At 41.1% G+C, this 18,934-nt stretch overlaps 1 pseudogene; it reads right to left on the bottom strand.

Annotated features, from left to right (window-relative positions):
* Nucleotides 1-1,202: 1,202 nt before the first annotated feature.
* LOC118078581 (uncharacterized) lies at nucleotides 1,203-17,030 on the bottom strand (annotated as a pseudogene).
* Between the last annotated feature and the right edge of the window lie 1,904 nt (nucleotides 17,031-18,934).

Below are 18,934 nucleotides of genomic sequence, written 5' to 3' on the forward strand. Positions count from 1 at the left end.
CAGTAAATTTAAGGCCTTTGGAGGCAATCCAAAATCAATTCATGAGACGTCTATTAATACTATTAATAACTATTAATACTATTAATAACTATTAATACTGCCTCAGTGTGTCAGTAATTCAGCCATTCGCTTAGAATTAAAAATCTCCTCTCTAGAAACCACCTTCTGGAGGCGTATTCTATGCTATTGGCTGTCTCTGTGATACAGGCTTCCAAATCTTTACTTGATTCAATGTCTCTGGCGAGACGATTTTCCTAGTCCCTGGGCAAAAATGATCCATTCTAAAATTGTGTCCAACAGACTGTCCCCTTCGGACTAGACCTTGCCACAGCTAAAAGAACCCTCAAGCAAAAACTAGAGGAGATGGACCTCCAGCAAAATGTCATAATGGGAAGTGGCACCTGTTCACCATCGAACCTCGGCATAGTGCCCTCCCCGCAGATTCCATCTTATTTGACATCCCTATCAGTCGCGGCCCATAGATTTGCCTTTATTAAGGCAAGATTTAATGTCTTTCCTTCCAATGTTGTGAATAATAGGTTCACGAAAGGCCAGAGTTCAGTTCTGTGTGCATGTGACAACAGATCCATAGAATCCCTCCGTCATATATTATTCTGTTGCCCCTTGCACACGGTCCCTCGGACCAGATTTTTATCCCCCTTATTATCAGAAACTTTGGATAAGACTTCGGAATCCCAGTTAATATATCTGTTACAGGATAATGATCCGAGTAGAGGAAAAATCGGTTACTTTATGATTATTGAACTTTCGCCCTAGTGTTTGATTTATAGTGGTGACCAGATGAACCAAGTGATATGGTTTTTTTACCTTGTAATTGTAATTTATAATATTTATAGGGATAGGATTTATATGAATGGAATTGATTCAATTCGTTTTGGGGTTTTTTTTCTGCTGTATGATGTACATAGTTTTGTCTTGATATCTTGATATGGGCCTATGGCCGTAATAAAGTATTGATTTGATTCAACAGTGTAAATAAGTTTTGATGGATGTAATAATGGAATACTGAATGGTTTAGTTTATGAAAAATATGCAGGGATTTATGTTATACAAAATGAACCATGAAAATAGAAGAAGGGAAGACATTGATATTTTAAGGTTGTTTAAATTAATATTCTAAATTGTAAAACAGAAAATTTCATAAAAGTTTCATAAAAAAAGAAATAGAGACACATTTTAAAATTATTTTTATTGTACATGCAGTTTGCTGTTGGTGTCATAGTCGTCCTTAAAAACAACTACTGCTTATGGCGCTTTCTTCTGTTGAACAAAGGGGGGACGTCCTCTTTCATCACTAAGATTCAGAAGCAATTGGAAGCTTCTGAATGGTCCCCCTGATGTTCATTTTTGAACAGGATTCATTACTTTCCCCATGAAAAGCAGGGGTCCATCATTTGGTGCCAATATGGTGAGAAAGAATGGCTTATTAAATTTGAGTTCAACAGGAAAAGACAATGATTTGAACTCAACCGTTACAACGGTCACTGCAGCTGCCTCACTACCTTTTTCATGTATATCCAGGACAGCCTGATGGATAGCCTGCACAGGGAGGAAGGAAGGAAGATATATTCATTTTTTGAAACCATGACAGCCTCCAACATATCACAGATGAAAAGGGAAACACATTTATAACCCCCCTATCCTCCTTCCAAGAATCATTTCTCAGTGCTTCCCCCACAATCACAAACACTCACAAAGAAAAAGCCACAACCACACAAGTTCACAAAAACACACAAACAAGGAAAAAAACCACGAACAAAAATGTACACAAACACATATCCATTGGGTCTAAGGTTTAAATGGCTTCCAGTCAGTCGCCAGTGTGTTGTGTTATGTTATGTACTTTCGTATTGTAAGCCACCCCATGATCCTCAGACGAAGGGCAGTACTTTATTAAACTAATGAATGAATGAGCCACTGTTGTATGTTTATTGCAGTTTTTCTAAAATTGGTGTCGCGGTCACTCTGACCTGCACATCACCCCCAGACGTTTGACGGTCTATTGGTGATGTGCCTACGACAAACAAATACGTTCAGTCACTCACACCTCAGACAAGGATATCCTGAAGTAAAACAAGATAGTTTATTTGAATGGTCTTATGCGTATTGGTTACTGTACAAAGCTTAAACGGTTTCAAATAACAGATGGTTCCTATACTGGCCTAATACCTCTAAATATGATTTACCGGCCTATTACCTCTAAAAATAACTACTAATATTTATCACTAATCTCATCACACTGTATCCTGTCTGTCTATCTCCCTGTTTAACAACCACCTCAATAGTAACCAGCTCTTATCTTCACACCAACTCTAACCTGACTGACTTCAACCAACAACTCCCTTCAACAACCTCCCTGACTCCAGGGTTGGGGTTTTTATATTCCCCCAGAGCCCTCCCCCTTGGGTTCGTAGGGTTCTAACAGGGTTAACCCTCTACAGCCTGGCTAATTTTTAAACTGATCGCCACAATTGGATATTATGTTCATTTGTTTTGCTAAGCTTGCAACTGTGGCACACGACTAACTCCTTGCAGTCAATGTTGTTGTTGATGGATCATCTTTTTTTGTTTGCTGTTTCTAAATAATGGCATTTATGTAGGTCGGCATTTCAAAATATAAGATTCGAACTGCCCCAAGTCAAATATGCAGGCAGTATCCATTACAAGTAGATGCTCAGTGCAGACGTCTCATACATATTTATTTTTATTTATTTTATTAAAAAAATTATACACCACTTGATTGTAAACCTTAAAGCAGTTGACAAATAGTATATATGTATATGGGTTTGTTTTCATTCATGTTTTCCTGATGTATTTTTCCCATGTATTTTGAGTATTTTGTGTTATATACTTTTTATTGAGATCTTTGGATGAAAGGCAATGTACAAACTTAATTTAATAACAGCTACCGATCTTCACTTCCCCATGAGTGGTATGGGGGTGTTGTGTATGGCAACACAACACAGGCAAAATGATCTCATATAGGTTTGTGGCATAGTGGCATAACTGACCTAGTTAGCTCCATGGAATAAAGGCAGGAGGTGCATTTAAAAAAGCTACCACTTCCTTTAGGCTGTCCCAGGACATCTTGCCCAGAGAATGCTCTCAAAGCGTTCCATGCCACTTCCTTTTCTGCTCACAGTTTTGCAGCAAGACAAGCCCCCGAATTAGAGGCACCCTTGTCACCTGGTTTGCTCTCACACGAATGCATGCATTTGCCCATACTGTATGTGTGTAATGGCAAAAGAGAGAGGGGCAAATTTGGGGGGTTGGTAGGGATGAGCCACGATTCCTGCATTGCAGGGGGTTGGGCTGGAGGACCCTTTGTGTCCCTTCCAACTCTACCAATCTATGAGTCTATGAATTATTCTGGGAGCTTTACTGGTGGGGGAACTGCATGCACACAAACCAAAGTGCATTGCCTTTGAGAATTTTGCTTTGGACAGGGAAATGCGGCACTAAGTTCCAACCCATCTGAAAGACGACTCGGGATCCAGTGTTGTGGAGAAAATCAAAGCAAGCAGCCAATCAAAAGATAGTCCAGACTGGAAGTTCTTTAAGACAGGCAGAACCAAATCACTCCATTCTCCTGTGCATAAAGGTAAAGGGACCCCTGACCATTAGGTCCAGTTGCGGACGACTCTGGGGTTGGGGCACTCATCTTGCTTTATTGGCCGAGGGAGCGTGCGTACAGCTTCCGGGTCATGTGGCCAGCATGACAAAGCCGCTTCTGGTGAACCAGAGCAGTGCATGGAAACACCGTTTACCTTCCCGCTGGAGTGGAACCTATTTAATTACTTGCACTTTGATGTGCTTTCGAACTGCTAGGTTGGCAGGAGCAGGGACTGAGCAATGGGACCTCACCCCGTCGCAGGGATTCGAACCACCGACCTTCTGATCGGCATGCCCTAGGCTCTGTGTCCCTTTCTCCTGTGCATATTTACAGGCAATTCTTGTGGCCTTGGAAGGAATTCTTCCTCCTTGTTCTGAGAACCTTGGGCATGGGAATTGAGAAGCACAGAGTGGCCCGGTGGGTTTGGTGCACACCTCACATGCATGCCAATCCTCAAGTGCACATACAATGACTCAATGAAACATGGCATAAGGTGGTCAAGAGTTCCCTTCACCCAGTACTGCCTAGGTTATCTACCCCACCGTCTCTTGAGTTGCCTTTCCTGCCCAGACTAAGACAATTAAATGAAATAAAATACCACTGCAGTCCAACCAATTACTCCCAATCATATGAAGTTCTGTAAAAGGCTAGTCCACAACCTCCCAAGGAAGTCCATTCCAGTATAATTTTTAATCATAATTTTTATGTATTTTTAATCTTTTGTGGGAAGCCACCTAGAGCGGGGTCCAAATAATAAATTATGATTATGATTTATTTCCAGATCAAGGGACGTGGTGGACGCTCCTTCCTTGGAGGCTTTTAAAGAGAGATTGGATGGCCATCAGCCATTGATGGTTTAGCTGAGATTCCTGCATTGCAGGGGGTTGGATTAGACGACCCTTGGGCCCCCTTCCAGCTCTACAATTCTATGACCCTCCTTGTTTTTATGATTGCATGTAGTTTTCAAACTTTTTTTAATGTTGTGTTTCAGTGTTGTAAGACACCCTGGAAGCTTACAGTGATGGGTGGGTAAAATAAATGAATGAATATATAAATAAATAAACAAATACATTTTATTAATTTCAACTTGTCAGCTCTGAGTGGTACTAACACTGCATACAACCCTATGCAATTGGTTACTATGTCAAAGTGGCAGAGAGTCCCCTGAGACAGCAAGAGAATGTGGAATGGTCCAGGGGCCAATTCTCAATGCTTAGAACTAAATTTGTCAGTTATTTAATGCTTTTAAAAGCCTGATCTCATACCATAAAATACCCAAGGCATGATATCTACACACGTACTTCGTTCACCTGCAGGCTTCTACTTCCAGTAATTCCAGATAGATCAGCATTGCTGCTAAACACATCAGTAATGCCCAGCCCAGAAAGCACATTGATGAGATTATAGAATGCAGACATCGAGAATTTTGGAAGGAACAGACTAATTTGTCTCCTAAACAAGAATCAGAACATTAATCAGCAATGAAGAGATTTATAACACTCAGCAAGATACTGCATTTGCAGGGTCAGATCTTCATACACTTAAAGAGAGGCATTTTACAGTTTTAAAACAGATGCCATCATTCCATACTCTAATAAATACTAACTACTGCAGAGGCATTTAGAAACAGCAGAGGAAAGCCTTACCCCTTTTTTAAAGATGTTCTCCACTTGGACAAAGTTTCCTCCCCCATAGCATCCTCCACTTCCTTCAGTTTGCCTTCATCAGGCAGAATGAACCAGGCAGCAGCACCTCCTTTGTGAGGAAGTTCAACTACCCAGCAGGACAGAGTTTCATCATGGAAATAACGCTCAGTTTTTTTCATCATGTCAACTTTCACAGTTTTTCCTTCATCAATAAAAAATCTTCTTTATGGGTTAATTCAGGGACAATGGGATATTTCCAGTCATCTAAGAAGAAAAAGAAGTATCAACTGCCTGCTGGAAAATTATCCTTCAGCCATGGGTATGAAAGCAGAACAGTGGTACCTCTTCTTACAAATTTAATGCGTTCCGAATGCACATTCGTGAGTCAAAAAAATTGTACTTCGAATCCCATAGGAATGCATTGGGAGAAGCAACCCTAAGTCAAAGCAACCCTATCTAAAAATTCGTAAGTAGAAAAAATCCTATCTAAACCGCATCCAAGATCCCACAGGCCAAAACGTGGACCTAGTAAAGTGGAACTGCATTCTGTGTGGTTTATTAGCATTCAGGGGCAGGGGTCTTGATGTTGCTGGACTTCACCACCATCAGTATCAGCCAGCATGGCCAATCGTCAGGGATGGTGGGAGATGCAGCCCAAGAACATCTGGAAGCCTTCAGGTTAGTTACTTCAGCCTCATACCCTATCTTTCTCTAATTCTGCATTAAATGCTACATCTTTTAGAACTTTCAACTATGCTGTTGGTTCCACTGCAGAAACACTTTTGTTTTGAAGGTATAAGTTATCCCTGCCAGATTTAGCCGATTGAACAATACAAAGCATTAAATATTTGTTACTTATCTTTCTTTAACATACCTTTGAAGTAGATATAGTTCACAAGAACCATAATGGCTGCTGGATCTAAGCCTTGAACTGCTTCAGTAATTTTTCCATGGGTTTTCTTTTTTACATAATCATTTATCTTCTTTTGAGCCACGGAGGATTGTTCAAAGTTAAAGCTCTCTGTTTTGTACAAACTTTTGACATCCTCTGAAAACTTACAATGAATTTGGTGTGGCTGTTTTATCCACATGGCATTTCCTATGTCTATCTGAGCTCCAGGACTCTTCAGCCTCTGAATGAGCTTGTGGTGTTTCACCTCTAGAGGGCCTAGAAGGGGTTAAGTTACCAGGGAGGGAAACGGCCAATGGGAGCTCTCCAGCCAGAAGCAGTGGGTATATAGGAAGAATGCAGGCAGGCAGGAGAGTTAGATGAGATGAGAGTTGAGAGAGAGAGTTGGATGAGGAGAAGAGTGAGTTAGATGAGAGGAGTTGGTGTGAAGATAAGAGCTGGTTATTATTGTGGTGGCTGTTAAATAGTGAGATAGACAGGATACAGTGTTATGAGTTTAGAGATAATTATTATTAGTTATATTTAGAGGTAATAGGCCGGTAATTCATATTTAGAGGTATTAGGCCGGTATAGGAACCATCTGTGATTTTGAAACCGTTTAAGCTTTGTACAGTAACCAATACGCATAAGAACATTCAATAAACCATCTTGTTTTATTTTACTATATCCTGGTCTGAGGTGTGTGAGTGATTGAAAGTATTTGTTTGTCGTTGGCACATCACCAATAGACCGTCAAACGTCCGGGGGTGATGTGCAGGTCAGAGTGACCGCGACAGAGCTGTTCAAATTCTTTATGGATCTTGCTTGTGTCAATTGAAGTCAATCCAAGTCCTTTGTAAATTTGATTTTGGGTGTTGGATTTAGCACCCATGCCAATCATTGAAAACGCCATGGAGATACCAAGAGGAGAGAAGAATATATATTTGTGGCCACTCTGGAGTGAAGCTACTTGTCTGGAGAATTTAAATGCAAAGTCAGCAATGCTGGAAGCTAGCTTTTCTTGAAGTGGATCTTCATCTCCATGGCCATTGTGGACTTGAAGGACAATCAGTAACAAGGAGAAATGGATGGCGAGTTTCATTGCACTTGGAGATTTCCTAAACACACACACACAAACAAAACAACAGCATATATTAGCACTCTTCCATAGAAACCTACTCAAAAGAGTTAATTTTGTTCTAGAGTAAAATTTATTCGGAATGTGCCATTCTCATTTGTTGACTGTGTCCTAGTTTTACACAACACTAGCTCTTTTCCATAGGCTTCCTACTCTAGGAATTTATCTCCTGAGTTGTACGTTCTGCCAGGATTTGGATCCCAGCAGACATGGGGAGCTTACTGTGCCCTTATTGGTCAGAATTACTTTGATCAAATGATTCAATAAATGTGTATTACTTACTGTCCCTTCACACATCTGCATAACTTGCTTTGACTGCCTGGGGCTTCCTCTCGCTCATCATCCTTGCCAGTGATGCTGCCCAACATCCTCAGCAGGCTTGCCTTGCATTCTCCCTTCCACAGCACTATTGAAAGGTGTCTTAGTTTGGGGAGTGTCCTGAGCTGCTTCACCCACTCAGGCAGAGGGTATACAGCCTCACCAGGGCCTGGAACAGCAGCCTTTTGGCCTGATGTTAACCTGTATGTCTCCCCATTCACACTCACTGTCCCTTATGGATGGTGAATTATCAACCAACATTTCTCAGATCGTTTGTATACATACCTGGGTTTTCCCCAAAACGTCCTGCTTTTTACTTTGACACTTGTTCCTTGGGGCTGAGATGTTTGCTCTTCCCTCTTGCTTGTAGAGTAAGCTCTCTTCTCCCTAGGTTACCTTCCATTTATGGCCCTCATTTGCTCCTACCTGCTGCTCCTGCAGCCAACTGGGAAAGGACACATAACTGGTTTCTATCCGATGCTGCACCAGCTGATAAGATCATGACTTCATGGTTTGAAAAACAAGAATATGTTCTTGTTTTTTACTTTGACACTTGTTGCTTTGGGCATGGTGCTCCTAGAACAGCAGCCTTTTAGACATGGGCGTAGGCAGGGGGGCAGGAGGGGGCATTCAGCAACTCAACTGAATCCACCTCCAGTGAGCTGTAGTTAAACAGTGGGATTTAGGAAAAGTTAGCCCCCAGAGTATGGGGAGTTTTGCCAGTGAAGTTCAAAGTGAATTGTCATTGAGTAGGGATTAAAGGGAGGATGTGCTTCGTTTCATCACTTTGCAGAATGGAAAAACTGTGAACTAAAGTGTGATTTCACTCCAGTGTAAAACCAGTTGTAAAGTAGTTTGATTTCTAAAGCTTCCATGGGGAAACTCATGGTGCCATAAGTTGGAAAAACATGGTGTGGAGGTGCTATGGTGATATTTGAGGGTTCTAAAGCTTTTCTTTCTCTAATATGAGACTCCTGAGGAATGGAAGAGGGGAGAATTTGAGTAAGAGGAATACAGACCACTCCTGCCATTAAAAATGGCCACTGTCTGTCTACAAGTGATGACAACCGCCGCCCTACAAGAAAATAAGACATAGTGAATTGATTTGAGCAGAACATTCTACTTTCAGGTTCTCTCAGTGACTGGCAGCAATAATGTTTTGTTTTTATCTTTCCTGTGCTGCTTACTGGAGGATAAAAGCACCACTCTCTGCCAGCATTTGTCAAGACGTGGCTTTAACCAAACTGAAATCAGTAAGCAGGAAGTACATTAAGATTCCCATCATTTCCTCCTGAAACCCAGGAGAGCCTTATTCACAGATGAACAAGCTCTTCTAAGAAATTCATGAATTCTGCCAAATGTTTTTAAACATCAAGCTGACATTTACCTTGGTAACATTGAGAATTGTGCAGAAGCCGAGGGTCACATGAAGAGCTACATCGAGAGGAAAACAGATGTTAACAGATGTATACTAGGGTCTCAATCTACATATATATATGATGGAAGTTCTTATATGAAATATATGTTTTAATTTACTACGTAGAACATGACACTTAAGGTTTAATGCAACACATTCCTGTAGCACCAAGAGTACACATAGTACCTGAGGAATGGAAAGGGGAGCTGTTTGAGTATGTTATAGAAAATTATTTGGGAGGGGGAGCAGGACACCATTATTAATGAACAGAGAGGGGTGACCGACCCTCACCCCTCCCGCTTGGAAGCAACCCTGCCTTAAGGAAGGCTTAAGGATCAGCATATGCACACATTTCCACATGACTAGCAACTTGGGAGCCATAATTCCCCATCAATGATGCCAGACTGCTAGCCATCTCATTCACAATGGAAGACTCCTCTGAACAAAGGACAGTGATCAACTCTTACGAAAATGTTAATTTCTCTTTGTGTTTAGGAATTCAGACCTGGGAGGGGTGAGAGGAGGATTAGGAGAGGTGTCAAAAGTGCTCAGATTTCTACCTTGAACCCTCCTTTTTTGTGAGGTATTGATTTCATAGCTGTGATGTAGGAATTATGTATTGGGGGTGTTTCTTGGTGATGGGAAAATGGATAAAGGTGGAGGTTCTCTTTTGTTCTGGGTTCGTTCCTTGTTCTCCTACGTGAGGGGAAGGACCCTGTTGCAACAGCAAAAATAAAGGCTTTGCTTCTCAGGCCTCTGTTATATTCTCCGACCGATGGAGAACCCAATAAGGCTCTTGTGTACCCCATAAGGGAATAAGAGCAGATTTTTGCTTATTACAAGTACAATAAAAAAGGAGAAAAACAGACATTTTAAATTTCCAATGCCCCTTCTTGCTTCGTCCACAGCTCTGCTGATTTTTTTACTTAATAGAGAAACAGCATTATAGCACTAGAACAAACTACAACAGCAGCATGACTTACTGCCTTAGTTGCACACAGTGCCACCTATAGTTGAAGTAGCAGTATAACAGTTAATACTACATTACATCTCCTCCCTCCAGTTACTTGCAGGCTGCACTATATAAATTGTACATTAGAAATAAAACATACGGCTGGTTATTGATAGACCTCAGAAGGAATTAATGCGTAAAACATTTGGCTGTTGAACAGTTTTTTAATCTATCCCTTTGCATTTCAACAGGTAGATGTCCTGATGCTAAGCCTAACACAGGGTTTCCCAAACTTGTGTCTCCAGCTACAACTTCCATAATCTCTGACCACTGGTCCTGCTAGCTAGGAATGATGGGAGTTGTAGTCCAACAACAGCTGGAGAACTAAGTCTGGGAAACCCTGGTCTAAGGGTTCACAGGGGATCCCTTCTTCTATTTGTGTAGTCTTTGGCATTAACTGTAGATATCCATGATTTCTAATCAATTCTCATTTGGTCTTGATGGCATAGGAACTGAGTGACAAGTGCTTCTTCACATTGGTTAGAGTCTTCCATCTTTTTTCATTGTCCAATTTAGCCAGAACAGGGTCTCCTGGATTGCAGTCAGATAGTCCACTAGCAGAATAGTGATTATTGTAAAAATATATGTTGGATTCTTTAGTCTTTGTGTCCCACTCTGCAATTTTCCTTAAATTAGGCCATGTTGATGTGAATTTAATTTCAAGGCAGAAACGGTTGTCCTAAGTTGTGTGCTCATCAAGAGTTGTGCAGGACTATAGCCTGTAGTCCCTAGTTTAGGATAATGTGGATATTTTGGGCTGGATGCAATGTGGAAATAATGTGTTCAATGTCATACTCTGGAACTGCTCAAAATCTGCAGCTATAAACTGAGAAGCATTTTCTGTCACAAGCTGTTTAGGAATCCCAAAGCATGCATGGAATTTGCCTTTTCCACAGCAGCCACACAATAGGTTGACATCTTCATGAAGCAATCCACTATGACCTCAAAGTTTTGTTCCTGGTATTTGAGCCCTCATGGTGAACCTTTTAAAGTCCAGGCCCTTGATGGATCAACTGTTTCAATGCCCAATTGACAAAAGCAGACATGTTGGTTCTAAGAAAAGTTTCTGAGTGTCTCCCTTCCAGTAAGGGAGATGGTGAAGGGTTAAATCAGGCACAGTGAAGTCTCTACAGTATGCAGAAATTTCAAGAGTATAAAGGCGAACAGCTGGAATAAAGTTTTGTTACAGTTTCCAGCTGCTCGCCAGGATGTTTTATTTCAGTACCACGGCCAGTACTTTGAATGTCATTACAGTCAAACCTTGGTTGTCAAATGTACAGTGGTACCTCGGTTTATGAACACAATTGGTTTCGGAAGTCTGTTCATAAACTGAAGTATTCATAAACTGCAGCAAACTTTCCCATAGAAAGTAATGGAAAGTGGATTAATCGGTTCCAGACGGGACCGCGGAGTACTCAACCTGAAGCGTACTTAATCCAAAGCATGCGTGTAATTGGTTCTGGAAGTCTGTTCATAAACTGAAGCGTTCATGAACTGAAGCGAACTTTCCCATTGAAAGTAATGGAAAGTGAATTAATCCGTTCCAGATGGTTCCGTGGCGTTTGTAAACCGAAAATTCGTAAACCGCGGTGTTCATAAACCGAGGTTCCACTGTAATCCGTTCTGGAAGCCCGTTCAGCTTCCGAAATGTTCGACAACCGAAGCGCGGCTTCTGATTGCTTGCAAGAGTGTCCTTCATTGAAGAGGAAACCACGTCAGACATTCGGCTTCTGAAAAACGGTCAAAAACTAGAGCATTTACTTCTGGATTTTCGGTGTTTGGGAGCCAAAACGTTCCAAAACAAAGCCATTTGGGAACCGAGGTTTGACTGTACATGTTTGCTGTGGCAACTGGGGCTCCCCTCTTTATCTTAAAGCCTTCATTTTTAACATGTTGACATTTGCATAGGACAGCAGCCCCCAAACTAAGGCCCGGGGGCCGGATGCGGCCCAATCGCCTTCTAAATCTGGCCCACGGACAGTCCGGGAATCAGCATGTTTTTTACATGAGTAGAATGTGTCCTTTTATTTAAAATGCATCTCTGGGTTATTTGTGGGGTTATTTGTCCTGCCCGCTACAAGGTCTGAGGGACAGTGGACCGGCCCCCTGCTGAAAATGTTTGCTGACCCCTGGCGTAGGATTTAGTTCTTTTTCAGGGCAGGAAACATGCTACACATTTGAAATAAGGCACATGAATTTCACATACTTACAATAACCAGTATTTTACAATCAACTTTATTTTACATTTAATTTGCAGTCAGTGGCATAGTCATCCTTAAAATCAACTGCCTGTTTTGATATTGGGCTGATTCCAACGCATCTGTAGAACGCATCTCTTTCCTGACTAAGAAAGCTGACAATTGGAATCCTTGGAATGGTCCCCTTATGTTCATGGATGAGCTGGGTTTACTATTCTCCCCATGAAAAGTATGGGCCCATCTGATGCCCTTAAGACAAAAGGGTATGGCCTGTTAAAGACCAGAGGAATGGGAGAGGGGCCAGGAGCAGCTGCAACCCCAGAGCTCATAACGACAGCAGCTGCTGCCTCGGTGCCACTTTCTTTTATACCGAGAAGAGCCTTGTGAGAAGCCTGCACAGGAGGGAAAATCGGTATTTTACTGGAAACCATCACAGCCTCCAACAAATCACAGATAAAAAGGGAGACACACGCCCTCTCCCCATTCAAAGGATGGTCTCCCAGTACTTCCCCAATCACTGTTCTTCCCCATGGGTACGGGATGTGTGTGTGTGTTGGATATAGGAATAAAATGCAGAGCTAAAATGACCTTATGTAAGTTTGCGGAGGAGAGACATGAATCCCCTTCGGGGCTCTCTCAGTGGGTGAGGGCACACGACCAGTAAAAGAATAAAGAAATGTATAATATTTCAATATAATAAACACTATTTTACAAAATAATAGTAATAATAGACTTCCATCACTCTCACAACACTTCCTTTCACATTTCATATTTTATCTGTATTTCAGTATTATTTTCATCTTAATATATAATAATAATAATAATAATAATAATAATAATAATAATAATAGATAATATTTGATAATAATTTATTATTCATATCCCGCCCATCTGGCTGGGTTCCCCCAGCCACTCTGGGCGGCTTCCAACAAAATACTAAAATACAGAAATCATAAAAAGTCCTCTTTCATCACCTTGCCCATGAATGGTGGATTTGAGACTGTATATGCATATATGTATATATATGTATGTTTCCCCTTTTCCATTCGCAAGGTCGTTCTAGACACAGCCAAATTTTTACATTAGAACCTTGTCTTTCTAAATAATCATTCAACCACGTCCATTCCTTCTTGGCTGTATTCATTGGCTTTAGTCTTTTCATATCCGTCAATTTGGCCAGTTCCAAATATTCACAAAATCTACATAACTATTCTTCTTTGGTCGGTACCTGGTTACCCTTCCAGTACTTAGCCACCAGGATTCTCGCCGCTGATGTCACGTCCAGAAAGAATTTAGTGTTTTCTCTAGGAATATCACTATTCAATATTCCCAAAAGATATGTTTCTGGTCTTTTGCTATGTGAAGTTCTTAGTAACTTTTTTATTTCTTCATGGATCATGTCCCAGAATATTTTGATCTCTGGACATGTCCACCACATATGGTAGAAGGTTCCAATCTGCTTTGTGCATCTCCAACACTTATTACTAAGCGATTTGTTCCTTTTAGCCAATCTCTCCGGTGTTAAAAATCACCTATGGTGCATTTTCAGGTAGTTTTCTCTTATTAAATAGCATGCTGTAAAATTTATATTTTTGTCCAGTTTTTCCCATCTTTATATTCAATTACATAACATAAGTTTTCCTCCTATCTTATTATGGCCTTTCCCTTTCCCTCTTTTTTTATTTTATTTGAGCATTCTGTAACAGCTTGTACATTTTGGAGAGAGACTTTTGGTTGTTCTGTAAAACCTCCTTCTCTAAGGTGGATGAATACCAGAGGCTGGGAATCGCAGATGGACAGAGTAATGCTGCTCTTATGCCCTTTCGTTTGTTAATCTAAAAGTAATCTACTATCTGATTAGATTTATTTTGCAGTCAAGAGATTAAGCTGGAGAGTTAATTAAGTGATTGTTCGGTAATTCACAGTGTTCGGTAAAAGGAAGTACAGATTTGAAATAGAGACATGTTTGATAAGAGAACAGGAACGTATGTTTAAAGAAGATTGGGAAATGTTTGTTGAATATATAGGGGCAATTGTGTACAGTATAGTTAAAGCCAAGCCAATGAATGAGAGCAGATTAAATAATTTTGAAAACACCAGATGGGCACAGATTAATTACTTTCAAGAACCACTCAGTAAAGCAAAATCAGTACGTGGAGATTGTTTAATCTCAGTGTCAGGCAATAGAACTTACCCAGGACCATATATGAATATAAATGACATACACTGGCAACATTGCATGAGCAACAAGAACACAATCCAAACTATTGGCAGCATGTCTCAGAAGTCCATTGAGAAGAAAAACTGTGGTTTAGTTAAGAAGGAAAGAAATAAAACCAGAACCAAAGTTTTCAAAAGAAAGCATGAATCCAACAGTCTAGCCATAAATTCCGAGATGGCAAAAGCAGTCAAAATCGCCAGTAGTATGATCTTGCACAGTAAAATGACATCAGAAACGCCAGTTGTTTGCGTGATAAAAATTTAAAAACCTAGAGGCAAACGGAAAAGTTTACCACTCATCTGTACAGCTGAGGGTGATGTCGGTCAAAAGAGAATTATGATCAACAGAGAGAGAAAGTTGCATCATGCATCCAAGTACAGAGACAGGAGACGAGATGATATCAATAGAAAAACATCTTTAAAGAAGTTCAAGCCAGCGTGTTTACATCGACTGAAGCCCGCGAAAGTCTACAGCGAAATCGAGGACACCTGACAGTGAGAAGTATCCAGGCCAGTCGTTGCACCAAGAGAGGGCATTCCACAAGTCCAAAGGAAACAAGAGACTTTGAATTTACACTGACAACATCCAAAGACTTTTGAACATTGTGGACAGTTAGTATTTTGAACACAAAGATCCAGAACTGAGCAGCAAAACTATTTACAACCAAAAGGACATTGCATGTCAGTTGTATTATGTACTTGTGCATGTTTATAAATTTTTAAAAGTGTATGTACTTTTACTGATGCTGAAACTGTTATGTTATATGTGTAAAAGAAATTAAAAGGTAAGGGTAACATGATTTAAATGTTTATGTTAGGAAATTAGTTAGTTGAGTGACCTTTTAATATGCCATTTGTAACAGGGGGTTACTTAAAACTAGCAACGCCCTGTTACAAATTTAATATGGGGGGAGGTATGTGGTGATTCGCCACCTAGACAAGACCCAGCATGTGAGGGGTTAAGCTTGGAGCAGATAGAACCCTCTGGGGCGGGCTCAGCCCAGGGATAAAAACCCCTCCCGAGTGGCAGTTAGTCAGTTGAGGTGGAGGTTGAGTTGAGGTTGAGGGAGTGGGAGTTGGTGTTGAGCTAGGAGTGGTTGGTTATATGCAGAGAGAGAGCTGGTTTAATATAGTGAGGAAGGAGAATAGGTGGTGATTTAGTCAGACGGGATACAAAGTTGTGAGATTATTAATAAATATTTACTTTAGCGGTAATAGGCCGGTAATTTATAATTAGAGGTAATAGGCCGGTATAGGTACCATCTGAAATTTAGAACAACCTAAGATTTGTACAGCAACCATTAAGCATATGAACACACAATAAAGCAACTTCGTTTTATTTTACCGTATCCTGATCTGTGGTGTTTTGGTGGAGGTGTTTATTTGGTCGTAGGCACATCACCAATCGACCGTAAAACGTCCAGTGGTGATGTGCAGGTCAGAGTGACCGCGACACCCCTTTTTAAAGATTTTCTCCATTTGGACAAAGTTTCCTCCCCCATAGCATACTCCACTTCCTTCAGTTTGCCTTTATCAGGCAGAATGAACCAGGCAGCAGCACCTCCTTTGTGAGGAAGTACAACTACACAGCAGGACAGAGCTTTATCGTGGAAATATCTGTACTCCTCAGTTTTTCTCATCATGTCAACTTTCACAGTTTTTCCTTCATCAATAAAAAAATCTTCTTTATGGGTTAATTTAGGGTTAAAGGGATATTCCCAGTCATCTAAGAAGAAAAAGGAGTGTCAACTGTCTGCTGTAAAATTCACCTTCAGCCATGTGTATGAAAGCAGTAGGTTGAATCAGGAGAGTGCAGACAAAGGAGAAAGATTGCCAAGGGTAAGTCAACATGCTGTTGATGTTTCAGAAGATAGCAAGGGAGAGAAGAAATGGGTATAGTGGGGTCCCACAGGCCAAAACGTGGACTGAGTCAAGTGGAACTGCTTCCTGTGTGGTTTATAAGCATCCAGGGGCAGGGATCTTGATGTTGCTGGACTTCACCACCATCAGTTCACAAGAACCATGATGTCTGCTGGATCTAAGCCTTGAGCTGCTTTAGTAATTTTCCCATCGGTTTTCTTTTTCACATAATTTATCTGCTTTTCGGCCACAGAGGATTGTTCAAAGTTAAAGCTCTCTGCTTTGTACAAACTTTTGACACCCTTTGAAAACTTAGGAAGAATTTTGTGTGACTTTTTTATCCACAAGGCATTTCCTATGTCCATCTTAGCTCCAGGACTGTTCAGCATCTGAATGAGCTGTTCAAATTCTTTATGGATCTTGCTTGGGTCAATTGAAGTCAATCCAAGTCCTTTGTAAACTTGATTTTGGGTGTTGGATTTAGCACCCATGCCAATCATTGAAAACGCCATGGAGATACTCAGAGGAGAGAAGAAGATATTTTTGCCACTCTGGAGTGAAGCTACTTGTCTGGAGAATTTAAATGCAAAGTCAGCAATGCTGGAAGCTAGCTTTTCTTGAAGTGGATCTTTATCTCCATGGCCATTGTGGACTTGAAGGACAATCAGTAACAAGGAGAACAGGATGGCGAGTTTCATTGCACTTTGAGATTTCCTAAACACACACACACACACACACACACACACACACACACACACACAAAAACAACAACAACAACAACAACAACAACAACAACAACAACAACAACAACATATATTAGCACTCTTCTATGGAAACCTACTCAAAAGAGTTATTTTTGTTCTAGAGTAAAATTTATTGGGAATGTGTCATTCTCATTTGTTGACTGTGTCCAAGTTTTACACAACACTAATCCCTGTGACGGGGTGAGCTCCCGTTGTTCAGTCCCAGCTCTTGCCAACCTAGCAGTTCGAAAGCACGTCAAAATGCAAGTAGATGAATAGGAACTGCTACAGCGGGAAGGTAAACGGCGTTTCCATGTGCTGCTCTGGTTTGCCAGAAGCGGCTTTGTCATGCTGGCCCAATGACCTGGAAGATGTACGCCGGCTCCCTCAGCTAGTAATGTGAGATGAGCACGCAACCCCAGAGTCGGTCACGACTGGACCTAATGGTCAGGGGTCCCTTTACCTTTACCTTTTAGCTCTTTTCCATAGGCTTCCTACTCTAGGAATTTATCTCCTGAGTTGTACGTTCTGCCAGGATTTGGATCCCAGCAGACATGGGGACCTTACTGTGCCCTTATTGGTCAGAATTACTTTGATCAAATGATTCAATAAATGGGTATTACTTACTGTCCCTTCACACATCTGCATAACTTGCTTTGACTGCCTGGGGCTTCCTCTCGTTCATCATCCTTGCCAGTGATGCTGCCCAACAGCCTCAGCAGGATTGCCTTGCATTCTCCCTTCCACAGCACTTTTGAAAGGTGTCTTAGTTTGGGGCGTTTCCTGAGCTGCTTCACCCACTCAGGCAGAGGTTATACAGCCTCACCAGGGCCTGGTGCTCCTAGAACAGCAGCCTGTATGTCTCCCCATTCACACTCACTGTCCCTTATGGATGGTGAATTATCAACCAACATTTCTCAGATCGTTTGTATACAATTCAATTTCAATCCTTTATTGCGTTAGCATACAGCCATAGCAAAATAAAAACAATACAAAATGCCAGAGACAAGCCACAAAGCATAATTCAAGGGGATGTGCCAGCACCAAAAATCTAATATGCAGATATATGTAAAACATAAAATAGCCCAAAATAGGCTCAGCACATTCAGTTAAAAAAAATGAAATAGAGAGAATTAAAACAGGTCCAGGTCTAGTACACACTACCCTGTCAGGGTAGCCCTGAGTTTCATAGCCTGCACTATGAAAATGAAATTAGGGGATGTGTGTCCACGTGAAATTAGGGGATGTGTGTCCACAAGAAGCAATTCCAAACAGTCTTCCTTAGATGTAATGGTGGACGGGATCAAGAGGAGGAGCTTAGATCCTATTGGCTCATAAATGGGGCAGTAGAAAAAGAAACTTATATGCTAACTTATATGTTCGACTAAACGACGAACCAGGTCATCACTATTGGTTAGGACCGGATTTAAAATGGCTGATCCTTTTGTTGCTTCTCCCACTTTCTGGACAATGAAACTGTCTGCAAGGCCAGTGAGGAATCTGTTCAACCTTATGCTCTTGGCTAAGTTTGACATCCAACAAATATCAGGATCGTTGAAATCCCCCATTACAGTGGTACCTCGGTTTATGAACACAATTGGTTCCGGAGGTCTGTTCATAAACTGAAGTGTTCATAAACTGAAGCGAACTTTCCTATTGAAAGTAATGGAAAATGGATTAATCTGTTCCAGACGGTCCGCGGAGTACTTACACTGAAGCGTTCATAAACTGAAGCGAATTTTCCCATTGAAAGTAATGGAAAGTGAATTAATCCGTTCCAGATGGGTCTGTGGCGTTTGTAAACCGAAAATTCATAAACCGAGGTGTTCATAAACCGAGGTTCCACTGTACTCCTATCT

The sequence above is a fragment of the Zootoca vivipara genome, chromosome 1 (genome assembly GCF_965207765.1).
Source record: "Zootoca vivipara chromosome 1, rZooViv2.hap1.1, whole genome shotgun sequence".
Taxonomy (NCBI): domain Eukaryota; kingdom Metazoa; phylum Chordata; class Lepidosauria; order Squamata; family Lacertidae; genus Zootoca; species Zootoca vivipara.